Consider the following 15,057-nt stretch of genomic DNA (forward strand, 5'->3'; position numbering starts at 1 on the left):
ACAAATAATTTACTAAAGAGAACCATTGAAGGGATTTCTGAAATTTTCTGTGAGAGGATAGATTCGAGTTATGAGCAATCACTTTCTCTGCAAGTGACCTTGGCTAGTTTACCATTGTGCCTCTGGTATAATAATGCAAAATACGATGCTAAAATACCAAATACAATCTTGAAAAATGATTTATTTGGAAAAGGCAGGAAAGGTAAGCTTTACACATAGCTGTGCCGGAAAATGTAAAAATTGTGGGACTTTGGAGAAAGAAAGACAGACCTTCCTTGGTTATATTATGATTTGTTGCACATATGTGGTAGGACAGTCCTATGCCTGAAAAAAATACGATGGCTGCTAATCAATACCTATAAGGCCACTTACACATATTAGCCTTGTTTGTCTGCAGATATATGGTCATTATATACTACAAAACTGCTATATTATTTATTTCACTGTTACTACTTAGAGTTTTAGATTCACTCCGTGAAGACACATAATTGATGACATAATCTAAACAAAGAAACATCAGGAATGCATCAAAAGTTCGAAAAAACATTTAAATTCCATCCATGAAACTACATAAACATACTAATCAAAACAATCCATTGGGAGCAGCAGTACTTATTTTGACCCTGTGGTTGGCGGTGGGGGCCTAAACACTTAGTTTTGGAGACCGCCACACATTTTTTCGTATCAGATATTTCCACGTCAAAATAAAGAAAAACACACAAATTGGTAAGACGGAGAAATCGAAAAATAGAAAATTCTCATAAAGGGAGAACTTAGAAACCTACAAGAGTGATTGAGGTTGATGTAACACTACCAGATTTGCATTTCGGCACAGTAAGGTTTAATTGCACCAGCCACAAGCTTTTGGGCAGAGCTTTGGGGACCGGTACTCTTTCTTTTACAAATGAAGCACTGGGGAGCAGTCCATTTTTGATGTACTTTGAACTAGTCCTCTTCTTTCAGACTCTATTTACTCTATGGAGTTGGCAGCTGGTAACAAAGGCCCTGCCTCCATATACAATAACTTGTACACCCAGTAGGAATGCCAGCTATGCCCATGAGGAGCCAATGGAAAACAGGGGCAGGAAACCCAGTCAGCCAGAATGTTGAGGACCAACCTCCACCCCCTCTTTTAATATTTTGAGATATATTTGGTTATCCATAAGTCGTGACAGAGAAATGCTAGCTAGGAATAAACTACTTTATATTTGTTAAAGTATCCAAACTCCAGAGCTCAATTTTTATTCTTCAGCATTAGCTTTTAATTTTAGATGAGCAAAATACAAACATTTGTTAAGCCACAATTTGAAGTCTAAATAAGCCACAGAAGATTATGATTTAAATACAGGCATGTTGTTTATTAATTAATCCATCCCAGTTTTATGGGTTTCTATTTTCGACTGAAAATCTGCCAGGATGATGAGTTGCACCGGCCAATTGGGACCAAAAAAGTGCTCGGTGTGCAATTGTGAAAATCCACTTGGGACCAATAAAAGATTTGTGAGTGATTGAGTCGCTATATTGATAAGTCGCGTTACATCCAGGAAGCATCTCTTGACAGTGCTACAATTGGTGAATGCAGATTTATTCAAACACTGACTGATTCACTGTCAGGGTTTTTGGCAATCACCTGACCTGCTGGGTGATTTGCATGTACAACAACATTGTGACTAGATGTAACTAAATCCCGGAGAAAAGGCAATCAGCCTTTATCTCTTTACCATTGAGAGTTAATTTTCATGATGACATTTCTCAGAAAAAACAATTTCGGGGATTTGCTTCCCTTAAACTAATGCAAAGCCTGCTAGATCATCAAAAGAATTACACACACTTCTAAAATTAAAGATGAGGAAGGGCTTTAACTACAGATGAAATTATTACATTGGCTCAAAATGTCATGTTCAAAATATTGTTCTATACATCAATTGGCATGGCCTTGAGACTGGTGTACTCATCAATACTTAACAAAAACCTCAGCCTGCGAGTCAATAGACCAGATTTCAGGGGCCTCATTTATGAGGCTGCGCGTCACTTTTTCGCCGCCGGTGCGTCACTTTTTGTGATGCACCAGTGGCGTAAGAAATGCGCCTTGTTGCGCCATATTTACAAAGTAGCACACGAAGGGAGATAGGTCCTTAGTGGGGCTGAGGGAGGGCTGGACCCTATACAGTTCAACACAACAAACTGTGCCCTCTCACTCAATAACTTCAGATTGGGGAACAAATGAACATAGACATTAAATTTGGTCCGGTATATTTATTTATACCTTTTCTTTAAATGATTATTTCAAAAAAAAAATTCTTGGCAGAAAGAGAACACAACATGCAAAATTATTAACAATTGACACAAACCTAAATTAACACGATGACACTTACAAACTGTGTGAAAAGGAAAATTTCAAGTGTTACATCCCACAAACGATATACAACACAGTGCTAGACCATAAACATTACAATGCGACAATTTTGTGTAAAATACAAACGAATAATCAAAAACAAATCAATATATGAAAAGAGCCAATTCAATACAAGAGCAAAAAATGTGAGGCAATTATATTTTTTGATACACATTCAATGTATATAATTAGCTCTTGCTGGGTTGCCGACGCGTTTCAAGTTTGGGCCGGGAGTGTCCAAACTATCATCAGGGCTCTTGTTATTCTTCTGTTGGAATGTAAAAAAACAAACCGTTTTAATACAACCAAATGGCCTCTTCTAAAAAAGTCACACCGTTTGAATGGAATTAAAAGTACCTGAGTATTGATATGTGGTTGGCCTGTGGAAGTTTCTACAAGTGGACCAAATCCTGTATTCAGGACACAACCAGGAATACTTCAATGACAGCACCAACCTGAGAAACAAGAGGTGTTGTCTGTATTTAACATGTGGGGTCTTGGGTGTATCATGACACCCTACAAATTGTTTGCGAAAACAAGGGATAAATTAAGAGATTCATACCTTTGGTTGAGCGATCTTGTGGCCAAAAGGGGGGGGGGGGGGGCGGAGGGATATCTTTTCTTTGAATCCTGTATGGGAAATATGTACCCATTTGTCATAGGGGGAATACTTCCATAGTTACATAGGAGTTTTTAAAACATTTACCCGGTTGTCATACCTGTCACGCTCTTCTACTGGAAGGCGGCAGAAATTTCTACCCTGTGCCTGTAAGAGCAATGGACTGAATGAATATGAGATTGTTTAAAAAAATGCACACAGCGTCTTAACACACTTAAAGATTTTTTCAGATTTTTTCAGTACGCCGAAATCGCATGTACCTTTAATCCTGCTGAATGCGGTACCACCTCTCGCCCCCGGTCCACGGCCCCAGCCGGGCTGTAGGGAATCACAGTCACTTAGTTCGACTCGGCGCTTTGCAGTCACGGAGCCGTCGTGATCTGGAAAGACGCTCGGGTGATTAATGTACGGGAGGCACACAGGGTGTAAAATTCTTAGCAGACCTGCGTAACTGTTTGTTTTGCTCACCTCTAAAATCTTTTATTTGCGCTGCTTGGTCACAATACTGCTCTGTCGCTCGCTGTTAGCTAAAAGAGGCGGCAGCCATTTCTACCATACTTAAAGGGACGTTACTTGGAAAAAAGTGCATTCTGGGATTTGTGGTGCACAATCCATTGTGGTGCAACCAAACCGCACCGAAATCGGTTATATGGCAAGCTGCAAAAGGTGAATTTGGCTTGCAAATGAGTGAAAAAGATTGCCTCATCAATCATTCTTAATGGCAGTGGGGCATGATATTGACAAAACGGCAGTATGGCACAAAGTCTCAAATTCTTGACAGTTCAGACATGTTGTTAAGGCCAGTCATGGTACAATTTAATTTCAAAATAAGGTAAGCTTCTTTTTCAAGTAACATTTTATCAATGTCCGCATGGCGCTGCACGTGGCTCATAGTGTGTAGAACAGTCCACTTAAAGTCATTCTCATTATGGGACATCTCGATGAAATGTTCTACCACCGGAGCTGTTAATACTCTCTTTTTGATCCTTGATCTATGCTGTCCTATTCGGAGATTAACCTGCTGGTTTGTTTTCCCTATATAAAGCCTAGGGCAGGGGCAGATGAGGGCATAAATGACATTTTTGGTTTTGCAATTTGAAAACCCAAGGTGTTTCCATTTTATTCCTTGGTGTTGGAACTCAGTGCCCTCAACAGTACTGCCACACGAGACACAATTCCCGCACCTGTGATGTCCCTCTACCGGTTTCATGTCCCATAGGGCTCGAAGATCATGTTTCGGTGGGGATTTTGGGAGGTCTGCTCGCACAATTTGTTGGCCCAAACTGCGATTCTTTTTGTATGCGAAAATAGGGCGTGGGAAGGAGCATTCTAGATCCTCCAACAGGTGCCAGTTCTTAAGGACTGCCTGTCTAAGCTTATGGGTATCAGGCCCAAAGGTGGTTACGCATACTAATCTGTCCAATTCCTTTTTCTTATTGGTTTGCAATAAAGTTTCACGTGGGGTACAACGCGCCCTCTTGTATGAATTCTTCAAGAGCTTACGTGGGTATCCTCTATGAATCATTTCGTTGCAAAATGTCTGTGCATGTTGGTCATAATCGCCGAGCTCAGAGCAATTCCTTAGGATGCGTAACATTTGCCCATACGGCAAGTTGGCCTTAAGACTTCTTGGGTGATAACTTTTGTGGTGGAGGATGGTATTCTTGTCAGTTGGTTTTTTGAACAGTGATGTTTTGAGTTTACCCTCCTCACAAGTAACCTCAACGTCCAAAAACGTCATTTTTGTGGTGCTTGTTTCGATAGAGAATTTGATATCAGGGTGTCTGTTGTTAATCCATTCATGGAACGCTAAAAGTTCGATCTGGCTCCCCTGCCACAGGAGCCAGACGTCATCAATGTATCTCAACCATTGAAGGATATTATCCTTGTACGGGTTGTTGTTGTCTACAAACAGAGTCTCATATTGTGCCATGTATAGCACTGCCATTTCTGGGGCATAAGGACACCCCATGGCAGTGCCCTTGATTTGCATGTAAAACTGGCCATTGAATGTAAAAAAAAAATTCTGTAGAGAAATGGCTGCAAGTTTGAGGATGAATGCAGTAGGCACCCTATGCGGCCTTTCCCTTTTGTCTAAGACCAATTCGATGACTTCTAGCGCCACTTCCTGAGGGATTTGAGTGTACAAGGACGTGACGTCCATGGATGCCATGATATGTTTGGATGAATCAAACCTGATTCCCTCCACCTTCGTTAGGAAATCAGTTGTGTCTCTGAGATACGATTTGACCTCCGTCAAAAAGGGCTTTAAAAAGAAATCCACATACTTAGATAGTGGCTCTAAGCAGGAGTCGACACCCGACACGATCGGGCGCCCTGGTGGTTTGGCTAGGTTTTTATGGATTTTGGGGAGCAAATACAATACAGGTGTACGAGGAAATTTTTTATTCAGAAAATCGAACTCTTTGCTACCCAAAAAACCTGCATCCTTCCCTTGTGTTAGAACATCGGTGATCAAACCCTGAATCTGTTTTGTAGGGTCCTCATTTAGGGGTCGGTACCATATGGTGTTATTGACTTGTTTGAGTCCTTCAGCGACATATTTTTCACGGGGCCAGATGACGACCGCACCCCCCTTGTCAGCCTGTTTTATGACCAGGGTGGGGTCATCTTTGAGGCTTTGTAATGCTTGCAATTCGCCCTTACTGAAATTAGAAGGCACATATCTTTTGGATTTCTCCATTTTGTTAATGGAGGAAAGCATAATTTGCTCGAAAGCTATTATCTGCTTAGGAATATTTTGATGTGGAACAAAAGTGGATTTGTTCCTCAATCCTGTTGTTTCCATATTTTGGGCAATCGGTTGGTTGAAAAAGAAGGCTTTCAGCCTAAGTTTTCTGCAAAACTCCAAAGTTTCTATTTTCAGTTTTGTCTAGTCAGTGCGTTTACAAGGGACGAATTTCAATAATGTATGCAAGGGGGGCATATTGACGCAAGGAAGGGTCGTAGAAGTGACGCAGTTAATTCTATGAGATTTCACTGCGTCACTTTTAGTACGCGTTTGTGTCAAAATCTTGCGCCTGCCTCACAGCAGGCGTAAGACTGACGCAGGCCCTTTCACATGGGGCTTGCCCCATGTGAAAGGACGCATTGCTGGAGTTGCGTCCCTTTTGTGACACACTCCAGCAATGCGTCACTTTTGCGCTTACCGGTACGTCAGAAATACTGACGAATCTGTAACTCCTTGCGACATGACAGGTGAATACCTGGGGCCTCATTTATGAGAAATGACGCATCACTGCGTGAAAAGAGCGATGCGTCACTTCTCAGTGCGCACTCCTTGCGACATTCCTGATGCATCATATTTAATGTATGACGCATCATGTCGCAAGGAGTTACAGATACGTCAGTATATCTGACGTACCTGTAAGCGCAAAAGTGACGCATTGCTGGAGTGTGTCACAAAAGGGACGCAACTCCAGCAAGATGTGACTTCAACTTCAGCAGCTCCATTTGTTGATATTCAGAGAGCACCCTCTGTGGCAGAGGCAGTACATCGCCATGACCCTCAGGGGCATATTTACAAGGGGATATTGCCACCAGAACGTCACTTTTAGTGTTCGTCTAGTGAGATATCCCCTTCTCCCTACTTAGAAGGCAGCATTAATGCAACCTCGTAAACAAGGCCCCTTTTCACACTTCACTTAGCATGAAAGGGGTGTGGAATGGCCGTTGCAATGGGCATTCCACCACAACACCCATTGCTTTTTGATGCTGTCCAATATTTACAAGGATGCGGCAGAGACAAAAACCAAGACCAGAGAATACCTTTCTTAGACTGGTGATACAAGGAGAAATTATTCATTTCTCCTAGTATATTGCTATTTCTATGTGTGCTGCATTATGCAGCACACATAGAAACAGCAAATCGCCTTTAAAGATTGTTTATGTGCGGGTAGGTGTCCCTTTTTGCATATAAACAGTCACCCATGCAGCACAGGCACCCTTGCAACATGGCGCAAGGGTGCCTGAGCTGGTGCGAGGCAGCTTTTTTAGGGCCAGGTCTAGGGGAAACGCTGGGGTGCACCACATTTTTGTAACTAAGACACATCCCTGAGTTTAAAAAATGTCAGAGCGTGCGTTACCATTTTTAGAGTAACACCGCGCTCTGACATTTTATTACAAATATCCCCCTCAATATCTAAACCACTTTGCCGAGCTTCTCAGTGCTATAGTTAACACCTCGAACACTGCAAGTCTTGTTGCCGCATTCAAGAATATAGGCTTTAAACTATTTACAGCATACAACAGTTTTTGATGCTAGTCCAAACTTTCAAGGATCTCTGATTAGCAATTTATTCACTGGGGTTTTTGTTCTTATCAATCATCGCTGTTGTAATTCTTCTTGTCATCTTTCGAAGATTACTTCATTATATACTTCTGAGAAGCATTGCTTCTACGCTGTAGCCTTCTACCTAGGTATGGATTTGCCATCAAGCCTGCATGAACATTGAGTGCTCAGCTTTCACAAGCTTCTGACACCATCAACAAAACCTGTGTTTTCCCCATTCATAATGCTAAGTTGGCAAACTTGTACTACTTGGGGAACAAAGGACATATTCTTGCATTATTCTGAAGGTCATTTCTGTTTGGGATGGATTGGAAGGTGAATTAGAAATTATGTATTCCATTGCACAAAATATCATATTATAATTTAAAACCATGAAGCGTACATAAGTAATTAAGGTTTTCAGGTTACAATGATTATCTATACTAATATAATAAAGAGAGAGCCCAAACCTTTGAGGCGGGTCATCTCAGGACCCACAGCACCAATCACAACACCCAATACAGCGTTGGAAAGGGCAGTTGCAGCAGAAGGACATAGGCTATGAAGACGCCCACCATATACATTTAAAAGGTAAAAGAACCGTCCCCACAAAATAGTTTCTTGTGGGCTTGTCTGCGTTGTGCTGTGGGCCAAATCTCCAGCAACATTACTCATATTTTTTCACCACCAATTTGAAAAATGCACAGGTCTCTCTCATTGATGGGCAGCACCGACATACACTTTTAGACATACCTCCCGCCACAAGTTCTAGAGTTGCGAACTTTAGAGCTGGAGAGCTGCGTTCAAATCTCGTCATCAGCTCAACATCCTGTGATTCCAGGCAAATCGCTTTGTCTCCCCTTGCCTACCACAAATGAATGTGTTCTTCTGTAATGTAAATTGTGCTCATGCCATGTTGTCGAGTTCGCGCTATATAATATTGCAAGGAAAAATAAAGTAGGGAAACTTGAGTTCACCCACTACTGAACGCGCACTCTTAAGTGCATCAGCAGTGCACTGTGAACCGGAGTGTTTCACAGGCTTGTCACAGATAAGAAATGCTATCAAAACGAAATCCTACAAAACAATATACTACTGGCCGGCAGCAATTCCTACCCGGACAACGTCGGGACGGGCTGCTAGTATTTACATAACAGCCAAACCTGGCCCCTCATATCCTTAAAACTTGTTATGTTTTTCTAGGTTACAATGTTTAAATATATCGCTTTTTCCATAGCTGTTGATAGCCCATTGACACTGTTAGACATTTGAAAGCGTCGCCAATGTTTAGTCTAGCTGCAGGGACGGATCAGGTCTTGCAACTTTCAACCTCAACCCTTGTCTTATTGACCTTACATCCAATATAGATTTTCGTATTTAATTGTCGCCGCATAGAGTACTGTGATCTGGGTGAATTAGTAGTGTGACTTGTAAATATATGACCTAAGCATCTCAAAAGCAAAGTTATTTCTTTGCCAGAAAGAATAAGGGAACATTTAATACAAAGTCCCTTGCTTTTTTTATTACACACATGCTTATGGTGCTCTGAAGATAAAAGTGAAGTTGATCTGGCACTCACTCATTTTGAAGGCCTTGAGAACCATCAATACATTTTTTCAGGTTGAACGCTGGATGCCTCATTTCGTCTACTTTGCTCACAACAAGAGAGAATCCTCAATAAGCTTCACATACTAGTTTGAGAATGAAGCATTTAATGTCACACAAACCTAGGTGGCACGGATACTTCAATTTATTTTCATACTGTACTTTTAAAATAAAAAAGGCTGCAGCAAAACTAATACAAAATATAATGAGCAACATTTATCTCTGCACTCTTGGCATTGTGCCCAATAGCACCATTTTGAAGATGATTTACTACTTCACGCATTTTATTCCAATAACATTTCTCAGAGGTTAGTGCATCCTTCCATCTCCTACATATTATTGCAAATGGAACTCAAAGTAAATTGGCTGTTCATCCATTTATATCAGTTCCTTGCTGAAGAAATGACTAGTCTGTACAATAAATACATTGATGATTTAGTCCTGATCTTCAATGAAACCAAGTGGAACATTGTCTTTTGAGCGTAGCTGAAATGTCTAAATATAGAGATTGACATCATTTTTAGGTTTCGCCTAGCAGTGGGCTTAGAGCCTGCCCATTGCTTACCTTTTTTTTAGTTTTTTTTTTAAACCTTTATTTGGAGACAAGCAAAAGACAGCAGTGGTACATTCATAATCCATACAAATAGTGAGAGACAGTGCAATGTAGCAATATGATCAAAATGTCCAGGCTTCATGTCAAGGCATAGCACAGTGTAGACAGTAATGGAAAAGACATATAACATCCGTAATCGTACATCGTGGAGCGCAGCTTAACTAAACAATAGGTGATGGGAGGGGTATAATTCTGTAGCACACATTCGGTAAGGTAGGGAGACAAACAGCAACCCAGTGGACGACCAACCACCATTTACCATGTGGTCAGAGGAGGGACCCCCCCAACCACCAACAAGAAAGCAATTACTGGCACAACATACCCCCCACAGGGACATCACAGTGTGACATACATAATCAGCCCAGCATCAGAAGAAAGAAATGACCCCAATCATAGCGGGGCATGGTATCCGGCAGGCGCCAGCGTGGTACAACAAACATCGTGCCGATTAACCAACCCCAACCCGGTCCTCACTTTCAGATTCCTGCACCGTCCTAGTGAGGAGGTACACCTGCAACGGGCTCCAAAAGTCCTTAGGCCTACATCGCACGGGGCATCAGCTCCGCATACACGTTGTATTGGTCCTGACAATAAATGATATCATCAGTCCTTGAACTGTGGCACTCTGCCCCGCCCCCAACAGCAAGCCACACGTCGCTTGGCCAATAGTAAGGCCACATCCACAAACCTACTGTGGAGGGCAGGTACCCCCTTAGTATACCCCAACAGGAGGACCATGGGGTCGAACATCACCCCATCTTCGGTCATAATCTGAAGAGCAGCATGGACCTGCACCCAGTACTCCAAAACGGCTGCACACTCCCATGCCAGGTGCAGGAAATCGGCACCCACTGCCCGGCATCGGGTACACCTATCGTCCTCCGACAATCGAAACGGAAGTTTCCAGGCCGGGGTATAATAAAACCTCTGGATTAACTTGTAGTGTATAATTTTCAAACGGCAACTGGAGGAGATATTGGCAGTAACACCACAACAATACTTCCACTGTTCGTCAGAAATGGTAATGCCCAGTTCAGCGTCCCATTGCTCCCGCACCCGGCTAGCCGGGGCAGCACGCTGCCGCCTAATGGCACCATATAGCTTCGAAACCAAATGTCGCCCATCGGAGACTAACAATACGTGGAGTGGTAAGGCCACGTCCGGCTCCCTAGGGAAATCCGGCAGTAAGGAACGCAGGCCCTGTCGCAAGCGGACATAGTAAAACAACTCCAAGGGGGAACAAATGACATCACCAAAAAACTGGTCCCGGGTACGGAAGGTGCCCTCGTGAAAAAGGCTTCCCCAAGTAAGTGCCCCAAGACGCTTGCACAAACGTTGAAACCCTATCTCCTGTAATAGGGACAAAGCAGGATGATACGCTAGGGGTAGTGCAGGTGAGTAGAGGAATGAAAGACCCAGCAATTGCGCCACACGTCTCCAAGCATCTACGGTGCAAGTCACCGTTGTCTGGTGGGTGTCCACATCGCCCACATTGCCCAGCACCATACCTTCTAACGGGAGAGGGTGGGCGACCCATTGTTCAGCCGCAATCTGTGGCATGAACGCCGTGGGACGCATCCAGTGATATGCATAGTGTGTCTGAGCGCTTAAATAGTAAAGTTCAAAGTCAGGAACATCAAAACCTCCATCGACATAGGGCAACGTTAAGGTAGCCCACGCTACCCTCGGTTGTTTACCCCCCCAGAACAGACGAATGAGCTCCGACGTTTAAAAAAATAAGCTCCAGGGTGATACGGAATATTCTGAAAAAGATACAGAAAACGGGGTAAGACCACCATTTTAATCAGGGACGCCCTACCCGCCATGGACAAAGGCAATGACATCCATCTCGTGACGTTATCCACCAGTTTAGTGATAGCTACGCCATAGTTAAGCCTAATAGTCTCCTCTCTGTTCAGAGAGCCCACAATACCAAGGTATCGCAGCTCCGAGTCACACCACTCCAGAGGGTAGTCCAACGGAAATCGATGAACCGCCGCAGTGAGCGGAAAGAATTGGGACTTCTGCCAATTGATATGTATCCCAGAGACACCACCAAAAGCAACTAGCTCTCGCAAAAGCGCATTAAGATTCGTCTGTGGGTCCTTCACATAAAGCGTGACATCATCCGCATACAAAGAGATCCCCACTTGGCGCTGAAAACAATTGAACGCACTCTGTTGGTGCAGCTGGCGGATCCGGCAGGCAAGGGGCTCTATGGCAATGGCAAACAGGAGGGGAGAAAGAGGACATCCTTGCCTGGTCCCCCTTGTAATAGGGAATTGGGGGGAAAGCACACCATTCACTACTACCCTCGCCACCGGGTCAGTATACAACAATTTAACCCAAGAGATAAAAATCCGAGGAAACCCCATTCTGCACAAAACATCAATAAGGTAAACCCACTCCACTGAATCAAACGCCTTAGTAGCGTCCAGAAAAACGGCGGCTACCGGGAGCTCCGGAGCAATAGTAGGGATAAGGGAAAACAATGTACGAAGATTATGGGAGGTCGCCCGGGCAGGCACGAACCCGGACTGATCAGGCAAGACAATAACAGGCATGAGCTCAGAAAGCCGAACCGCCAACACTTTCGCCAGAATCTTTACATCACAATTAAGTAATGAAAGGGGCCTATATGAACCCACGTCTTGGGGGTCTTTACCCGGTTTAAGCAACGAGGTGATAGCGACTTCCCTCATAGAACCCGGCAGCCTCCCTACCTCAAGGGACTCTTCGAAAACCTCACGAAGGACAGGAGCCATAATATCCACGTAACATTTATAGAATTCGGCGGGAAGGCCGTCCAGCCCCGTGGCTTTCCCGTTGTTCAGGGACATGATGGCACCCCTGATCTCCTCCTCCTCAAGAGGCCTACCCAGGAATGCCCTGTGATCGTCCGACAGCCAGCAAAGCGCTAAATCATCAAGGAAGCCGCCATATCGCACATCACCCGACTGCTGTGTAGTGTACAGGTGGGCGTAATGGTGGATAAATGTCTCCTGAATCTCTTTTGTGTCTCTACAGTGAGTGCCATCCGGCAAGACCAGTTCCAACACATCCGAACTATACCTCTGATGCCTAGTAAGTGCAGCAAGTACCTTCCCAGGCCTCTCACCCTCACAGTATCTCCTCGCCGTCCAGTACTTCCCCCTATGCTTAGCTTCCCTGGCAGCCTCCTCCTCGTACTCTGAAAGCTTACTCCTAAACTGACCCAAGAGGTCGGGATCAGAGCCAGCCTGTAATCAGTGTTCCAATTGTCGTAAATCAGCCTCTAAGCCCTCGAGAGTTCGAACAATAGCTTTAAGCATCGCACAACTCTTGGAGATAGTGACACCCCGGATCGTAGCCTTAAATACCTCCCATATCACTTCCACACTATCAACAGATCCTTTATTCCTTGGAAAGAAAGCTTCCACCTCCTCGCCAAGTTCCGCCTTAAAAACGGGGTCCAACAGGGCAGAGGGAAAGAGCCGCCAGGATGGGCGCGGCCTGTGCAGCCCGGGCATCGAAAACGCAACTCTAACCGGGCAATGATCAGAGTACGTTCTGGCCAGGTGTACCGCCTCCCGCAACCCCGCTACCAGCCCTCTTGAGAGGAAGACATAGTCCAATCGCGCCCAGGAGCGTGCCTGTGCAGTGAAATGCGTGCCCTCTCTATCAGTCGGGTGAGCATACCTCCAACTGTCAATCAGCCCTGCCTCTTCCACAATGCCCCGCAAAGCATCCCTGGCCCGTGTATTGTACTGAGAACTACCCTCCGATCTATCCTCCAGAGCCTGAATCGCCAGATTGAAATCCCCCCCCATACAATATGTGAGGCCTCCACCGCAAGAATGTGGCCCCAAAGGGTAAGAAAAAAAGCAGGCGAATCAATGTTAGGTGCATAACAGTTCACGAAGAGCACAGTGACCTGCCTGCCCAAGCCTCCCCCACAACAACACATACCTCCCCTCAGGATCCACTAGTGACCCCAATTCTTGAAAGGAGAGCGATTTCTTAATAAGTATAGCAGTTCCACGAGCATACGAGGAATACGATGCAAATGTCCTCACTGCAGCCCACCTCCCACCAAACGTAGGAGCAGGCAAACGCCGCAGATGCGTCTCCTGCAGGAATGCTACTTGTATTGCATGTCTATCCAAATACTGTAGTACATTTCGACATTTCCTGGCATCATTAAGCCCACGCCCATTCCAAGATAAGATCGATATCTTATCCACAGTACCAATCGACATCACCCATGATCAAGGTGCAACGGGGCACACCGAGGCAGTGCACAGTCCCAGTCACTCAGCGCAAGGCAGCAAAATGTCCCTATCGTACACCACGGCCTCTCCAACAACCACACTCCACATTCATCCCAGCCATCTCCAATCCAAAAAACCAGATACCCCCCTCCCAGTCCCAAACAACAACAACCGTGCAACAGGCACGCAGGCAGCACAAAGTGTAGCGCGCAACACACACACCCTGTCCCCTCTGTACCAACCATGAGCGTCCCAGGAGTAGCCCGCCCCCGTCCATCCTTTCCGTTGCGAGAGTGGTCACTATGAGTGGGCAAATCAGTCACAACTCCATACTCAGTAGAATAGGACAGGCCCGGTACGGCCGAGGACAAAACAGAGCAGCGGTCACAGACCAATGCCAGGACAAGCACACAGCCGTAGCTAAACCCGCTACAATCACAAGGAGCAAGCTGAACATGCGCTGCCAACAGAGAACACCCACCTGATTAACCCCCAACTGTCAGGACCCCAGGTGCCCTCCCCCCCCCATTCATCCGTCCATGCAACCAACAAATCAGTCGCACCAAGAAACTGAAAAATAGTGGGGCATTCCCGGTGGGGTGCCCACAAGAGGTGCACATCACCACTCCCACACACCACACCGCACTCCGAACCACAGGGCTTACACACGGCCCAGGTGCAGTGTGGGGGTGGGTGCCCGGAGCACAGCAATGTCATCAACCATCGCCCCCTTACTGACCCCCAATAACAGCCACTCAGACCGAACCAGTGACCATCACGTCCATCTCCAACAATACAAGGCTGGGAGTGCCTAGGCCACAGGAGCAGTTATACGAATGTTCGCGCACATCGCGCGCAAATGTTGACGCGCTGAAAGAAAAAACATATTCAAGCGTCCTCTTCCTCTCCCGCCGATCGGTGGCCCTCCTGTCCCCTCTCATCCTGCCGGTCCTGCGCAGATCGCTCCCTCTTGAGGCGCTTCACAAAGTCCTCTGCATGCTGCGGGTTCGTAAAGAAATGCTGCTTTGCCTGATGGGTCACCCTCAACTTAGCAGGATAAAGCAAAGCATAGTCCACCTGCAAATCACGAAGTTTTTTCTTGACCGCCAAGAACTTACGACGTTGGTCTTGCACCATCGGCGTGAAGTCAGGGTAAATGGTGAAGTTGACCCCCTCAAAGGAGAGCGTGCGATTAGTGCGAGCCGCCTGGAGAGCAGCGTCTCGGTCCCGATAGTTCAGGAGACGCGCAATGATAGGGCGCGGGGGAGTCCCCGTGGCCAGGCG

Source organism: Lissotriton vulgaris, chromosome 5 (assembly GCF_964263255.1).
Source record: "Lissotriton vulgaris chromosome 5, aLisVul1.2, whole genome shotgun sequence".
NCBI lineage: Eukaryota > Metazoa > Chordata > Amphibia > Caudata > Salamandridae > Lissotriton > Lissotriton vulgaris.